Here is a 15,006-nt window from a genome sequence, read left to right as displayed (position 1 = left end):
GGAGTTTCTCTCTCAGCAAACAAGAGTGGTCAAGCAGGTCTCCCCATAGCTTCCAAGGGAGTACAAGATTTGAGTAAACAAGGGGAAGGGGGTGGGGAAGCCACCATCTCAAACCAAAAAATTTTTAACAATTTAAACTTCAAGCAAGCAATCTTCTTCAAAACTATCTCTGCATTTTAGCTACTCCGGTAAAATAACCATATTTTGGTCTAAGAAATAAATTATTTGTAAGATACCCCTAAATTATAATCAAGTCCATCAAATCCATTTTTCAATTTAAATTTACTCCACAGTAAGCAATGAAGTTTCTGATCAGTGACTTTTGGATTATACATTGTTCATCGTAAGGCTTTCCTTTCAGAGAAGACAAAAATACACACACGTTCTTTAAAAATCATGTGTTTTCTGCCCCAAAGATGTTTCTTAATTGATTTATGTGATTGGGACTAGTAAAGCCAACAGAAATGCAACGGGACACAACAAATACAGATTCCCGATTCCTGGAAAGCCACCACCATTCTTGGGAACACCCGAGTTGTTCGTCGTTCCTAGGGTCAGCTCCGGCACTCCGCACACCCACCTCCGAGAGCCCTGCGCCCACACTTGATCAACTTCCTGGCCAGAGACCCGCATCCCCCTCACAGCACAAGTCGCTGGCCACTTGCCTGCGGCCGGTCAGCAGCAGGAGCTGGGCCTGCGGGCCTCGTCCTCCTCCAGCGCGGGGCCCCCAAACTCAGGCCGTGGGCAGGGGCGGGCGGGGGCTCGGGGCAAGAATGCACTTGCTAAACAAAAGGAGGCCCCCTGTCCGATGCAGGGCAGCGGCGCAGAGAAGCGGTCACAGGTCCCCACAGCTCAGAGGCTCCAAGGGGGGAGTCGGTGGCCACACGGGGCCCCGCCCGCGGCTGGGGGTATGCGGCCGCGCTCCTTCAGCCCCAGAGGCTGGGCCACCACTGCCACATGCTTGAGACCCAGACACCGGAGAGAAAGAGCAGCCTCCCCACGGCGGCGGCGGCCTGCAAAACCCGGGCTGGAGCCCGGCCTGCTCCTGGCGCGCTCCTGCCCGCTGCCACCGAGGACGCGCGCGCACACACAAAGCCGTTGCAATTTTATCTCCTTCCTAGGCTGGGCCAGCCTCAAATCTCCCCAATCCTCCCTCCCCTGCTGACAGCCGGAACTGAGAGGCTGCGTGATTGATGGCAGCTCTTAATAGCGTGGTCAGCTAGAAAATGCATCTGCAAGCAAGATATTAAAGAGGCAGCGCATCCCCGTGAGTGATCAGCAGTTCACACGTCCTAGAGGTGCCTCTGCTTCTGCCAGGAATATTAATACCAACCACTTCTGACGTCTAATAAATGCAGATGAAATAACCAACAATCATAGACACCCCCAAAGTGTTTAAAGATGCACAGTAGAGAATCATTGTTTGGTGTCACACAATAATTCTGACCCCAATTTTCCTTATAACTTAAGAATTTTCTAAGTTATTTGTTTAAAATTCTTCCCTCCAATCCTTTTACCCAAGAAATCAGAGATCCATCTTCTAAACAAGGCATACTTAAATCAGGCTTCACTGTCGATCTAAGAAGGAAGCAAAATAAATGCACATTCCTTGCCAAGCGGCCTTAAATATACATATACCCCACAGGATTCCAGACCCCCCTCATTAATTCCATTTTTATGTGCATCTAAATAGAATTACCAACTGTTAATTTAAAATTAGTTTCTTCCCCACATCCAATATGGTAAACATAAATCAACTTGCTAAAATTTATTAAAATTAAATTACATTCATAGTATGTACTCCCTAGTAGTAGCAGCCCAGATAAATTTTCCTATTAAATAAGAGACTGTAGAAAATATGAATTCAGAGTATTAAGCTTACTCGGTGTCAACCCAAATTTGAAAGTCACAAGCTCAAAATTCAAATGATTACTTTTAGTATCTTTAAATATTACATCTTTTGCCTTCTAGGCAAGTTTTATTGAACTCTCGAATAGTTTTATAAATGTTATTGGACCTCCCAAGGTGCAATAATGTCACTGAATTAATAGGGCCCCTCTTACCAACAGTCAGAGACTTAGATAAGTGATTTGCCCAGTCTCTTGACCGGGGTGGGGGTAGGGGTACGTGCCGGCACAGACAACCAAACTGAAATGCTGACATGAACATTTGCTATTTAAACATCATTCTGCTGATCTCTTTTATAGAAAAATCAAGTTACTCTACAGGAGACAGAAATATCTACCTAAAACTACTAACAGCACAAGCACTAAGAGTGAGAGCAGATGAAGCATAATGTTTTTGCCACCCTAAAAGGTGGCTGTAGTCAATACAAATTAGAGGTGTTCTGGCACTGGCTGGTTAGCTCAGTTGGTTACAGCACTGTCCTGATACACCAAGGTTGCAGGTTCAATCCCTGGTCAGGGCGCATACAAGAATCAACCAATGAATGCATAAATAAATGGAATGAATCAATGTTTCTCTCTTACAAAAGGCATTCCTATGCTGGGAAACACTTCCATTTTCTAACCAGCTACACAGACACACACACACACACACACACACACACACACACACACCCCCCACCACCCCCCACCACCCACCACCCACCACCACCACCACCACCACCACCCCCGAGGCTGAAGAGAGTTTTGTTTTGTTTTCCTGTGTTTTAGGGTGAATTGAAAAGGGCTGGTGAGAACAGCCAAACTGCTCTTTTAAAATTCATACTACGCCTAGTCTCTCAGGATCCTAAATGCTCTGACAGCACTTTATGACACTTACGTTCTTTTGTCCTTGTCTTGCATCCTCTCTGATAAGCCCTCCACACCCAGTCCCGCATCTTTCAATTACACCTGTCTTTCAATTTCCCCAAGGTATCAGGATTTCTACTGCAGGCCATCACTGCTTCTTCCCAAGAGAGCAGGAATATTTCCCTACCACACACACACAAAAGCCTATTCCTCCTTCAGATCTCAGGTCAAATATCACTTTGTCAGAGAAGCTTCCCTGAGGCCCCATTCTAGGTCAAGTTCCTTTGTTACAAGTTCTCAGGGAACTGTGTTCCTTTCCTTGTGAGCATTTATCTCAGTTTATAATTCATTGTTGTAATTCTCTGATTAAAGTCCATAGTCCTCTCTAGAAAGCAGGTTCCATTAGAGAAAGCTCTATACATTTGCCCATCATAAGGTTTCAGTGAATGACGGACCACATATACCAGGGTAGTATACCATACAGCCTAGGTGTGTAGTAGGCTATACCATCCAGGTTTGTGTAAGTACACTACAGGATGTTTGCACAATGACAAAATCGACAAACACATTTCTCAAAACATGTCTCCATCATTAAGTGGTGCCTAACTGTACCGGGTGTCAAGCACACAGATCTATGGAAAGAATAAGTGAATTGAGGGCAACAATCCTGTTTTATTCCTTTTGTATACTCTCTGTACAGTTCCTGGCACAAAAAAAAGCCTCTCTCAAATAAGTAACATCTATCCAAATAAATAGCATGTTTTATTAACCATTAAAAGTCTAATAAAAGGAAGATTTTCATTCCCACTTTATAAAGATGTAAATAACTGTGCTAAGGGTAGCTCAGAAAAACACTGATACCCTAACCAGGATCTTACTTGCAGCTACACTTTTAATTTAAGGGGTACAGAAACCATCATTAATTTATTCAAGCCAAGTTCTTCCTACTTACCTGGCATTTAAGCAAGGGACAAACAGCAACAGGTAAACTGGATAGATCACTAAATCTTGTACACACACAAAGAGCAATATAAATAGAGCATAAAATTTTCAAAGCACATTGTACACTAGTTTGTCTTTCAAGCTTCTCTGAATGCAAAAGTACTACAAAATTCAAAATTCAGCTATAAATGAGGGGAGAGGAATAATCCTTCACCTCTCTTTTACCTTAAACTTTTTCTTTATTTTCAGTTTTTCCCCCTCTAAAAGACCTCTACTTCCCTGACATGGAAGCCTCTGTAAGAGTTCTTTTTGAGCTGAGGACTCCACTCAGTTATATATACCATTCCAAAACCACCCTTCCCAACTCCTCAAAGTGAAAAATTAATTTAAACCCATTAATGTGAGCTTTTAAATTAAGAGATTTATAGATAAGAAATGGAAGTTATTACAAGACAATTTCTCAGATAAGCACATGAAAAGGTGAAAGAAACAGCATGTGAGAGGAATGAAAAAATTTAATATATCCCATCCTCACCCCAAATTAATGCTTGTGGTTATTTTCAACATTCTACATTGCACTGCTTAATTCCCACATTGTACCCTGGCCTTGTCTGTGCCATTGCTTCCTTTTGTCCTAAGCCCCATTCCACATAAATTCCAGCTCCAGATTTTATAACACCCTTCATTTATCAAAACAACCCTGTCAAGTTGAGTACCATTAACAGATAATGAGAGGAGACAACAGATGCGGTTAGAAGCAAAGCACTCCATATTCTACAGGCCTCAGCATGCAGCCAAGTGAGCTGACATCTGACTTTACCCAAACAGTTATAATTAAATACAAAGTCTAGTTAAACTAACATTAAAGCTGTGACCATGAACAGTACACAAGGGAAATGTGAAGTATAACCTTAGCACCAGTTGAACAGGAACCAGGTTATTCCAGATCCTTAATCTTAACAACTACCCTGCATTTACTCCCTCCACTCTGATTCTGACACAGCAAGAAGACAGGCCACATCTTCTAAGGAAGGGGGCTTTGGCCTACTTCCCAAGACCACTAGAGAGGGAAAGAGATTGCATTTTTATGTGGAAGTTTAAAGGTAACATTCATCTAACAATAACTAGTGAGGTCTGCCAAAATTACAACTATCAAGTTGAGACAATCAACATTCTTTTCTAAGCATTATCTAGTAAAATCATTCAGATCAAGTAACTTAACTCATCCCAGTGTCAAAATGGTCAAAAGAACTCCAAAGTCAATCAAGCATGACTGAATCAAGTAGTACTAGTTAGCTATGTTTGTATAGTTATTGGGAGGTTTTGTTTTGTATTACTATGCAGAATAGAATTATATCTTTAAACAAACCATCCACTTCTTTCCTTTTTTCCAACTCACAAAAATGGTACCACACAACAAAACTTTTAGTTTTCAAAAGAAAAAAACATAGTTCTTTTGAAGCCCTTTTGGGTTTTGAGTAACATATGTTCCTACAGAAAATCCAAACAATTCGATTCAAGAAGTTGAAGTGCATCTCTCCAGACTCTCTTCTAGAACTCACATATACAAACATATACAAATACTTAACATATATATTCGTCTGGGGGTTCATTCCCTTGATTTTTGTTTCATGAAAATGAAATCCTACTACTCATGCTATATAGTAACTTGTTTCTCTCACTATGCAGCCAATTCCTTTTTTATAGTTGCACAGATTTCTATAGTATGAGAGTACCATAATTAAAAAGTGCCTAATTATGCATTGGCAGATATGACTAGGTTGGGCATTGTCCCATGCACACAAAGGTTGCTGGTTCGATTCCAGGTCAGGGCACAGGCTTGATGACTGGTAGGGGGCATGCAGGAGGCAGCTAGTTGACGTTTTGCTCTCACATCCATGTTTCGCTATCACATCCATGTTTCGCTCTCTCTCTCCCATTCCCGTATTCTCTCTCTAAAAATCAATTAAATGTATAAATAAATAAATAAATAAATAAATAAATAAATTTTTAAGTGCCTAATTATCATAAGCCACTTCTATGTGTATCCCTGTGCATATATGTATTTCTATACTGTAGGAATCTCTCACTCAATGGATAAGCATTATCTAGTCAAAGAGACTGAATCAAGCTACCCTCCTAGATTTCCTATCCTCTGGCCATTCTCTATTTCTTTCCATGACTCCTAAAAATAGGTAGTCAATGCTGAGCCCCTTCTTATCACAGTCCAGCATCTCTCATGAGTGAGAAGATTCACTCTCAAGCTGCTTCATGCTGATTGCAAAATTTTATTTTTCCCAGCCCTGAGCTTGCTTCTTAGCAACAGATCCATGTTTCAAATGCTCTCTGGGCTCCGCCATGATGGTATCCCACGGACACTCTCAAATCATCCTAAACCAAATCAATTTCCTTCCCCACATGTCCCGGCTTCCCCCACATAGTCCCAGGATACTCCTGTTACCCTGGTGTAAGTATTAATAGTGTGTCTTTAAAAAAAAAAAAGAAAGGAAATAATACTTATATCCTAAAATGTATATGAAATCAGAATTAGCACATTAAATGTAAAATACTTCTCAGGTTTTAGGACTACAAAACGACTTTTATTATTTTAATAACAGGTAACTATCATCTAATCCAGTTTGCAAGTCTTAAAGATAAATCAAGCCCAGCCAACATGGCTCAGTGGCTGAGCACCGACCTATGATCCAGGAGAACACAGTTCGATTTCCAGTCAGGGCACATGCCTGCGTTGCAGGCTCGATCCCCAGTAGGAGGCATGCAGGAAGCAGCTGATCAATGACTCTTTCATCATTGATGTTTCTCTCTCTTCCCCTCTCCCTTCCTCTCTCTGAAATCAATAAAGACATATTAAAAAAAAAAAAAGTATAAATCAAGGTCAGGCATTTACTAATATGAATTTTTAAAATAACTTTGCTATATAATTATCTATCCATTCACTTATCACATCACTTTCCATTCAGCAAACATTTAATGATCAACTCACAGTTTCTTTGCAGGTAAAGGTGCTGAAGAACAGAAATATAAAAACTTACATCGATTTTGTTGGTGATAATTATATCCACAGAAAAAGACTTAACAGAAAACCATGAACATGTATGTTGTAATAATTAGGCAAATATTCCAAATTATTGGGGAAAAGTGAGTTTTTATGTCCTTTAATGCCAGAATCGTAATATTTACTTTTATATTTAAGAGTAAAACTTATGAGTTAACTTCAACCTAAATAATGTTGGAATCTATATAATACACTCTTGAAAAATAACTAGAGATAACATCAGATTCTAAAATTAAAGGAGGCTAATTTTTAGTAAAACTATAAACAGCACATATTCCATATACAGGTACAACATTAAAGATGGACGTTAATTACAACTTTTTTGTTTAACACTTCCCTACATAGCCCAAATATATATTTGAGTGATAAACTACTAATATGTATTTAAAGTGTGATTTCATTAAGTACAAAATTATGGACTTTATTAAAATAATATATATATATATATATATATATAGGGTGGGAAGGGAGAGGGTGGGAACAAAAGCTTGCAACACATCAAATCACTTTTTTCTAAGAACAGAACAGATGCTCAGTGTGCACTGGGAGCAAGCTCATCTGACATAGTAAGTCAATCAAAGGTCAAGCCTGAGGTTTTTGTTTTTGGAAGTGGGTTGCCCTCTCCAGGATGTAGGATGTGAAGTAAGCCTTAAAGCAGCTTAAGAATGAGGCAGAGAGACTTCTAAGACAGCATCTGTTTTAAACATATTTAAGGATATTTTCATCTCTATTTTAAGCTCACTAGAGATCTCAGATTCTATAGATGAAATTATAATATTCCAATAGAGTGATACTTTCAAACGGCAAAAATACAGGTAAAAAGAGAGATTTCTCAACCGGAAAAATATTACAGTTAAAAAACAGAGATTTTTGTGGAAGAAACAGCTTAGGGACTCAGGACCCTGACAGAATGTATAGAATGGGGGGGGTCTGACAATATGTGATTAAATCAGTGAGATACAGTCAGGTTTACTGAAAGTCCATAATCTTTTTTTTTTAATATATCTTTATTGATTTCAGAGAGAGGGAGAGAGAGAGATAGAAACATCAATGATGAGAGAGTCATTGATCGAGCCCACAACGCAGGCATGTGCCCTGACCAGGAATCAAACCGCGATCGCCTGGATCCTAGGTCGACGCTCAACCGCTGAGCCACGCCGGGCCGGGCGAAAGTCCATAATCTTAAGACAACTAAAAACCTCAACTGAAATCATTATACCAAGAATTCAAAAATTTCAACCAGATGGATAGATATTTGTGAAACTAAAATAACACAAATCCAAAACACTGCTTTGCCCTTTAAAACAAATTCTTAAGTATGTTTTGTCTGGAAATATGCCTCCAATAAACTAAACTTTTAAAAATAAAATCACAAACATCTATTTTAAGAAAAATATAAATTTAAATGATTCAAAAGATTAAATCAGTACCATTTGCCAGGTTCAACATCACAAGTAGCATTAATGATCCAGTACTTTTCTGTTTACAACCCAGTCACACTTCTCTCTAGACAATGTCAAAAGATAGTCCAAAATATCCACTCAAACATGCAATACGTTAGCTAAAACAAAAATCAAAAGCCGCAGTCTCAATAAGGTTTGACCTTAACAACACAGGGCGGTTTCTTTTGTTTTGGAGAAGGAAAGTGGTAGAGGTGAGAGAGACTGTCATGAAGACAAATTCTGCACATCCATATGACTTTTAATTCTAACTTACTAGAAAAAGCAAATATTTGGGATGCAGGAAATAAAACTTAGTACAAAGAAAGACATTCTAACATTTTCATTATTTAATTAATTCTAACAATGAAATCTAAACACTGACCATTCCCTCTAATCTTCAGAGTAAGCTAACTCTAACACGGAAAAATACGAGAGCCCTAACAGCAGACTCTGGTATGTTTAAACAATTATAATGTAAAGCATGTTCATTCTCACAAGTGAAAGGAAATGACTGCCAAATGCTTCCTTTACAATCTCTGCAGAATAGAGCAAGTCTCTTTAATGTGAGATTTTCCTGACATTCCAATTGTAGCGGACATTGAACACAGACGCATTAAAAGCTGCCCTGGTTCTATTATCTTTTATTGAAGGCTTACCAAAGATCAGACATGAGTCCACTGCTATTTACATTTTTTGGTGTATTAATCACTTTTATACTCAAGGGCTTTAGAAAAATTCAATAGATTTTTTTTTTAATGACAATAACCACAGGATGTAACCATAGCTGTATTGGTCTTTTTCTCAGGAAGGTCAGAAAAGCTTTAAAAACAGGAAGTCTGTGCTATAAGGTTGAGAAATGTTTGTTTTACCAGTCAAAGGCTTTATGGTTGTAGTTTGCAGTCAGGTGTTATGGAGGACTACAGTTTATTCTTTCCAGTCAAGGATTAATGTCACTGGGGAAAGGCTAAAAAGGCGCTCAACTTTAAAAAGCATATTATCCTAAAACAAGGCTTGTTATAAAATATGAACTATCAATCTTCCTAGCTACCCTTCGACATTAAATAGGAGCTAATTTAGTAAGTTGGGAAAAGGAACAGTTTTATTTTTTGTGGTAATCTATAACAGCTAAAGGAATATCATAGTTACCAATACTAAGACAGCCACCTAGCAACAATTAACAGGTTAAGAATTGATACTTGCCATTTTATACATGTTTTCTATTGGTTATCTCATTTATCATTATACTAAATTAATTATTGTAATTAATATAAGAATGACTATCTTCTTGAATGCAAATTCTTGCCAAAAAAAATCAATGCAGGCCCTGGCCTGGTAGCTCTCAGTTCCTTAGAGCCAAAATTGCAGGTTCAATCCTCAGTTAGGGCACATACAAAAGAATCAGCCAATGAATGCATAAATAAGTAGAATAACAAATAGATGTCGTTCTCTCTCTCTCTCTCTCAAATCAATTTTTTAAAAATCAATGCAGATTAAACTAAAAAAAAAACAACACCTTTTTTATCCCCAATGAAATGATTAATTTCTGCTTTTAAAGACACTATTAAAAAAATTTAAGTCTGCTAGAGTACAAAAGAAAGCCATAACATATCCAACAAGGATATTTGTTTAAAAAATCGAATTTCATAATTCCATTCTTTATTTCGCCTCCATTTATATAGGCAATAAAAAAGAATGGCATTATCATTTGTGGAATCCAATTTATATGAAATTAAATGTTATATTATGAAAAGCTTTAAGGTAAAAAAAATCCAAATATAATATGCACCTTATCAATTTAAAAACCATTTGGGTGCTAAAGGGCATTGCTTGAAAATCATATCAAGATAAAGTACTTTAAAATATGAACACACTTTTTATGAAGAGGGCACCAAAAGGGAAGAAGAAAGCCCCTGGTCCTCCCAAAGCCAAAGCCAAAGCCAAGAAAACAGTGCTGAAAGGCGTCCACAGCCACACAAAAAAGATCTGCAGGTCACCCACCTTCCAACGGCCAAAGACACTGAGACTTGGAAGGCACTCTAAATATCCTCGGAAGAGTGCACCCAAGAGAAACAAGCTTTACCCCTATGCCATCACCAAATTCCCCAACTACCGAGTCAGCCATGAAGAAGATAGAAGACAACAATAAATTTGTGTTCATTGTAGATATCAAGGCCAACAAGCACCAGATCCAACAGGCTGTGAAGAACCTATATGACATTGATGTGGCCAAGGTCAACACCCTAATCAGGCTCGATGGAGAGAAGAAGGCATATGTGTTGGACTGGCTCCTGACTATGATGCTTTGGATGTTGCCAACAAAACTAGGATCATCTAAACTGAGTCCAGCTGGCTAACTATAAATATAAAAATTTTACACTGTAAAAAAATAAAATAAAATATGAACACAAAAGGCTATTGCCACAACAGTTTGTCATTTATCCCAAGATGTGTCAAAAAGAGAAACAAATAAAAGTGATTTTCTATTTGAATGTTATAGCTACCTTAAAATTTGTATTCCTATAGGGAACTGAACTACCTAACATATGAGAATAAAATGACACCCCCTTAATCAACTAGATGTCTTCCTCATCTTTCAAAAGGCATCGCTCTAATAACAACTAACCCTAAAAAGGGACCTACTGGTTCTCAGTTTAGTGTACAATGTATAATGGTCAGGCTTCTTTCCCAGGAATTGAAAGACAATAGAGCAATGCCTTCAAAATTTTGAGGAAAATCAATATTCAACCTAAAATTCTATATCCAGCTGAACTATGAAACAGGTATGAATATAAAATAAAGAATTTTAAGATATACACAGCCTCAAAACATTCATTTCCCATGTAAAGTTAACTCCACAAATGAGAGAAGGAACCATACAAAAATCTGTGAAAAATTACCTATAAGGGGATGCCCAGAGTGATAAGGTGGCAGGTCTAGGCATTAAATCACGATGAGGGGCTCCAGAAGGGATACCACCAAAAGTGATTTATAGATTCCCTAATATCTTCCATTACACTGAGAGAAGTTTTCTTTAGTTGTGCTAGGAAGGCTGATTTAGATAGAAAAATATAAAACTAAGCAAAGAAATGAGAAAGAGACAATTTTTTTTTAATCCTCAACTGAGGATATTTTTCCATTGCTTTTCAGACAGAGTGGGGGGGGGTTGGGGGGGGGGAGAAATTGGTTGCCTCCCACACGAGCCCCAACTGGGGCCTGAGATGGAGCTTGCAAATGAGGTATGTGCCCTTGGCCGGAATCAAACCTGGGACTCTTGAGTATGCTGGCTGACGTTCTAACCACTGAACCAAACCAGCCAGGGCGAGAGATGAATTTTTAACTCCCCGAAAGAAAAAAGACTTTAGCTACTTCTTTTGAAAAATCTGCTGACACATACCCATTAGCATTTTATGATGTGCTTTGGTCACCTGGTGAACAAAGTTATAATTTCAGAACTTCAAATTTAAAAAAGAAAAGAAAAATCTAGCCAAAGAAGCAATCAATCATTTTAAGTAAACACAGGCACCAGAACTGAAATGTATTTTTCTTCATAGAGCAGGTTGTATTACATTTTGCCACCTGCTGGCAAGACTCATAAAATTTAGCCATCCTATAATAATAATCTTAAATTTTAAAAAAAGAAGATACATGAAAATAATCACAAGAAATCAAAAATAAATTATGTAACAACCAAATTCAATCACTATAATTTTAGTATGCATAAATGAGAAAAATATTACCAACTAAATAGCTTTTAAAAGATAAATGCTATGAAAGCAAAAGTATAAATGTATTATCTAGCTTCAAAGAACTTAAATTTTTAAGATAATATTTAGCATTTTACCCACTTGTTTATTCAAAGTTATGTTCCACAATTAGCTAAAGGTTTTTTAAAAAGAGAATAAGGTGGATACAATAAAGGAAAATTGAAGACATTTCCAAGCACTAGTTAGAAGCAAAATTACAAGCTTATCATTAGGTTAACAGTGAGTGGTGTTTTTCAGTATCTCCCAAACCCCATGCCTTGTCTTTGATTGAGAGTACTGCTGAATTTTAATGCCATTGTTTTGTCAATAACGAGTGTTCCCATACACTTCGAAAGTTCATTAATAATCCTCTAAGAAGACCTAAATTAAAGCCTGGCAAGCAGTTTCTCATGAAACAAATTTTGTTCTGGTTTGTTAGAACTAAATGTGCCAAGTGGCAAATTAAGATGTGGGAACACACTTTAAAGGTTATGCTTTGAAAGTATTCAATGACTCAAATAGAGGTATCATTAGACAGCGGCAAAACAAATACCAGGATGTCTACTTCATTTGCAATCTGTTAAGTTTCAGATGGACTACTTTATGATGACCACCAAGAGCTATTAGAATAAACTTTGACAAGAGACAGACATAACACTCCCTAGATTTCCATTAAAGAACTGGAAGGAAACCAGAATGGATCCCAACTGCAGTATTAAAAGCGACAGAAAGAGCCCAGTAATTCACAGTGAGCCTGCCATTGTGCCGACTACACTGTGTGTGTTTAGCATCCATGGAAATGCTGACATGTGCAATGCAAGTGGTGATTGAAGAGTCAATTAAGTAGTGGGAAAGGGCTTACAGCAAAATTTTAAACTAAAAATAATCCATTTATAGGAGAGCAGTACAGGAAAAGCTGGCTAAACTATAATCAAAGTCTGTATTTCCAGTTTCAATAGTAAACACAGTTCTTAAGAGTGGTTAACACACAAGGCCATAAGTGCATGCAATTTCAATAAGAAACATCTGTATTACCAATAGTATCCTTGTCATAGCCTCCGTTTTTTTGCTCAGAGACAATCTGAGAGTAAGAACAAGAGCAGGCATGCCACATGAAAGAAAGAAGTCAATTTACCTTAGGAAATATTGAGTCTTTCACATAAATTCCTAAAATTATAAATTCTAAAGCTCTTAGATTTCTAGAACTTTACAGATCTTCTTAAAAAATTAGGTCAGATGATAATGCAGTCTCTCCCCAGCCGCATTTTTGTCCCCACCAGCTGAGGCAGTGTGCCTGATTCCACACCAAAGAGTGGCGAAATTCAGAAAATCAAGCAACTAGACAGGCCAAAGCGGACATGTCTTCTAGTTCTTGACAAAAAAAAGCAACAGTGCCGGCCAATGACCTCTGACCTCAAACCAGGCACAGCTGGAACTTTTTTCAGTTCTGGGGATAAAAATGCTGTTTCGTTTCACCAGTGGTGGTGTGGTCCTGTGTATTTCTCCTCTCCTCAAAAGGCGCACCTTTTCATCCCTAGCTCCTGACTGAGCTTCCCAGTCTTCATGCAATTTAGCATAAAGGGAGCCAGCTCTGGAGTCAAACGGCCAGGGTTGTCCCTGCTCTACGATTTACTAACAGAGTAATCTTGAGCAAGTCTCCATATGCTCATCTGTAAAATGTTGATTAATAATTGTACCTACTACACAAGGTTATCATGACAATGAAATAATGTGAGTAAAGTACTGAGTCTGGGCCCACAAGAAATGCTCAATGAATGCTAGGTATTATTAGCATTGTGATCATGAGTTCCATCATGGACTCCTTAAGAACCTGATTAAAACAATCAGCCTGGGCCTAAATCGCCCCATCAGCAAGGTTAGCAATTCATTATTTGTTTACAAAGCACATCACTCTGTAAAAATGGGTGAGGGGAGGCAGGAAAATCAGCATTTTGCTTTTCATCCTTGCTACCGCCACTGCTGCATTATTTATATGAAGGGAGGAGTGTGTCTGGACAGATGCTCAACTGGGTCCTGCAAGCAGCATCTATCACAACAGGCAGTGCCTGTCTCAGCAACAAACCCCTTCTCTGCCTCCTCCCTCCCTTCACCACTCATCCCCCTGGACTGAGAGTGTAATGGAGACATACAGCGGACGCACAATGTCAAAATGCTATTGTCTAAGCATTCTGGCCACAGATTTTGATGAAACAAAATGATCCATTACTAAATTATTCTTTTTGTTCCCAATTTATATCCTGAAGATACTATTAAATATCCAAAGAGACCCAAGGTGTATTAGAAACAAAAGAAGGGAGGGGAAGGAGGAGAGAGGGAGGACAGATATATTTCCAATAGGCATTCTAGTATATATTTACCAAAGCAGAACTAATGAAATTATTGAAATGACACCAATTAACATAACACAGACAGAGGAACAAATGATGGATACATGCCATCTGCTTAATTCAAGTTAGAGAAAAGACATGTCCAACAAAGAAAGAGTTTCTATAAGGTCACAAGCACTGTATTCAAATAATTTTCCTCATTTCTATTTTCTCTGGCCTAGTAAAATTAGGAGTATCTACAGGTAATGGATTAAAAACTCGCATTTTTCAAAACACTTAAAATAACATATTTCTTACCATTGGGGGTGGGCGACAGGAAACATTCAATTGTCCAAGGAATAAGGGATTTGTTTTCTTCTTTTTTAAACAGACCATTGTGTTTCTAAGTAAGCAATTTCCACCTCTACATATTTTCACATAGAGATACTGCTCTTTTTCTATGTGCACTGCTAGGTGCAGAGTGAGTTTTAAGAATTAAACACTTACGGATTGATCAACTGGTTGAAGATAATTCAAGCTTGCCTGAGGCATGGAAAGTACAGGGTGAAACGGGGAGAGGAACTAGGGATTGATGAATTGAGCATGAAAGCATTTTCCTTTCTGGTTAATAGCTTCTGGGGGAGGGGCAGAGAGGGGAGGAATGCACTTGAAAATTTCCAAAAGATCTTTCTCCAAGAGCAGACTATTATTAATCTAATTATT

At 38.2% G+C, this 15,006-nt stretch overlaps 1 protein-coding gene and 1 pseudogene across 4 annotated transcripts in view; one reads left to right on the top strand and one right to left on the bottom strand.

Annotated features, from left to right (window-relative positions):
* The window catches only part of RERE (arginine-glutamic acid dipeptide repeats), a 345,910-nt gene that overhangs the window by 257,738 nt on the left and 73,166 nt on the right, over positions 1-15,006 (bottom strand). Inside the window, exon 1 of one of the 4 annotated variants that reach the window (XM_087820127.1) lies at positions 666-974. The exons of 2 other annotated variants lie outside the window; for them this stretch is intronic. The gene's annotated coding sequence lies outside the window, so the exon portion shown is untranslated. Of the gene's footprint in view, positions 1-580; positions 628-665; positions 975-15,006 lie in introns of those variants that run through there. One more of the 4 variants, XM_087820129.1, reaches the window with a different exon arrangement.
* On the top strand, positions 10,090-10,548 carry LOC107538363 (large ribosomal subunit protein uL23 pseudogene; annotated as a pseudogene).

This window comes from Miniopterus natalensis, chromosome 9, assembly GCF_054644295.1.
Source record: "Miniopterus natalensis isolate mMinNat1 chromosome 9, mMinNat1.hap1, whole genome shotgun sequence".
NCBI classification, from domain to species: domain Eukaryota; kingdom Metazoa; phylum Chordata; class Mammalia; order Chiroptera; family Miniopteridae; genus Miniopterus; species Miniopterus natalensis.
This window is presented reverse-complemented; position numbering and strand designations above follow the sequence as displayed.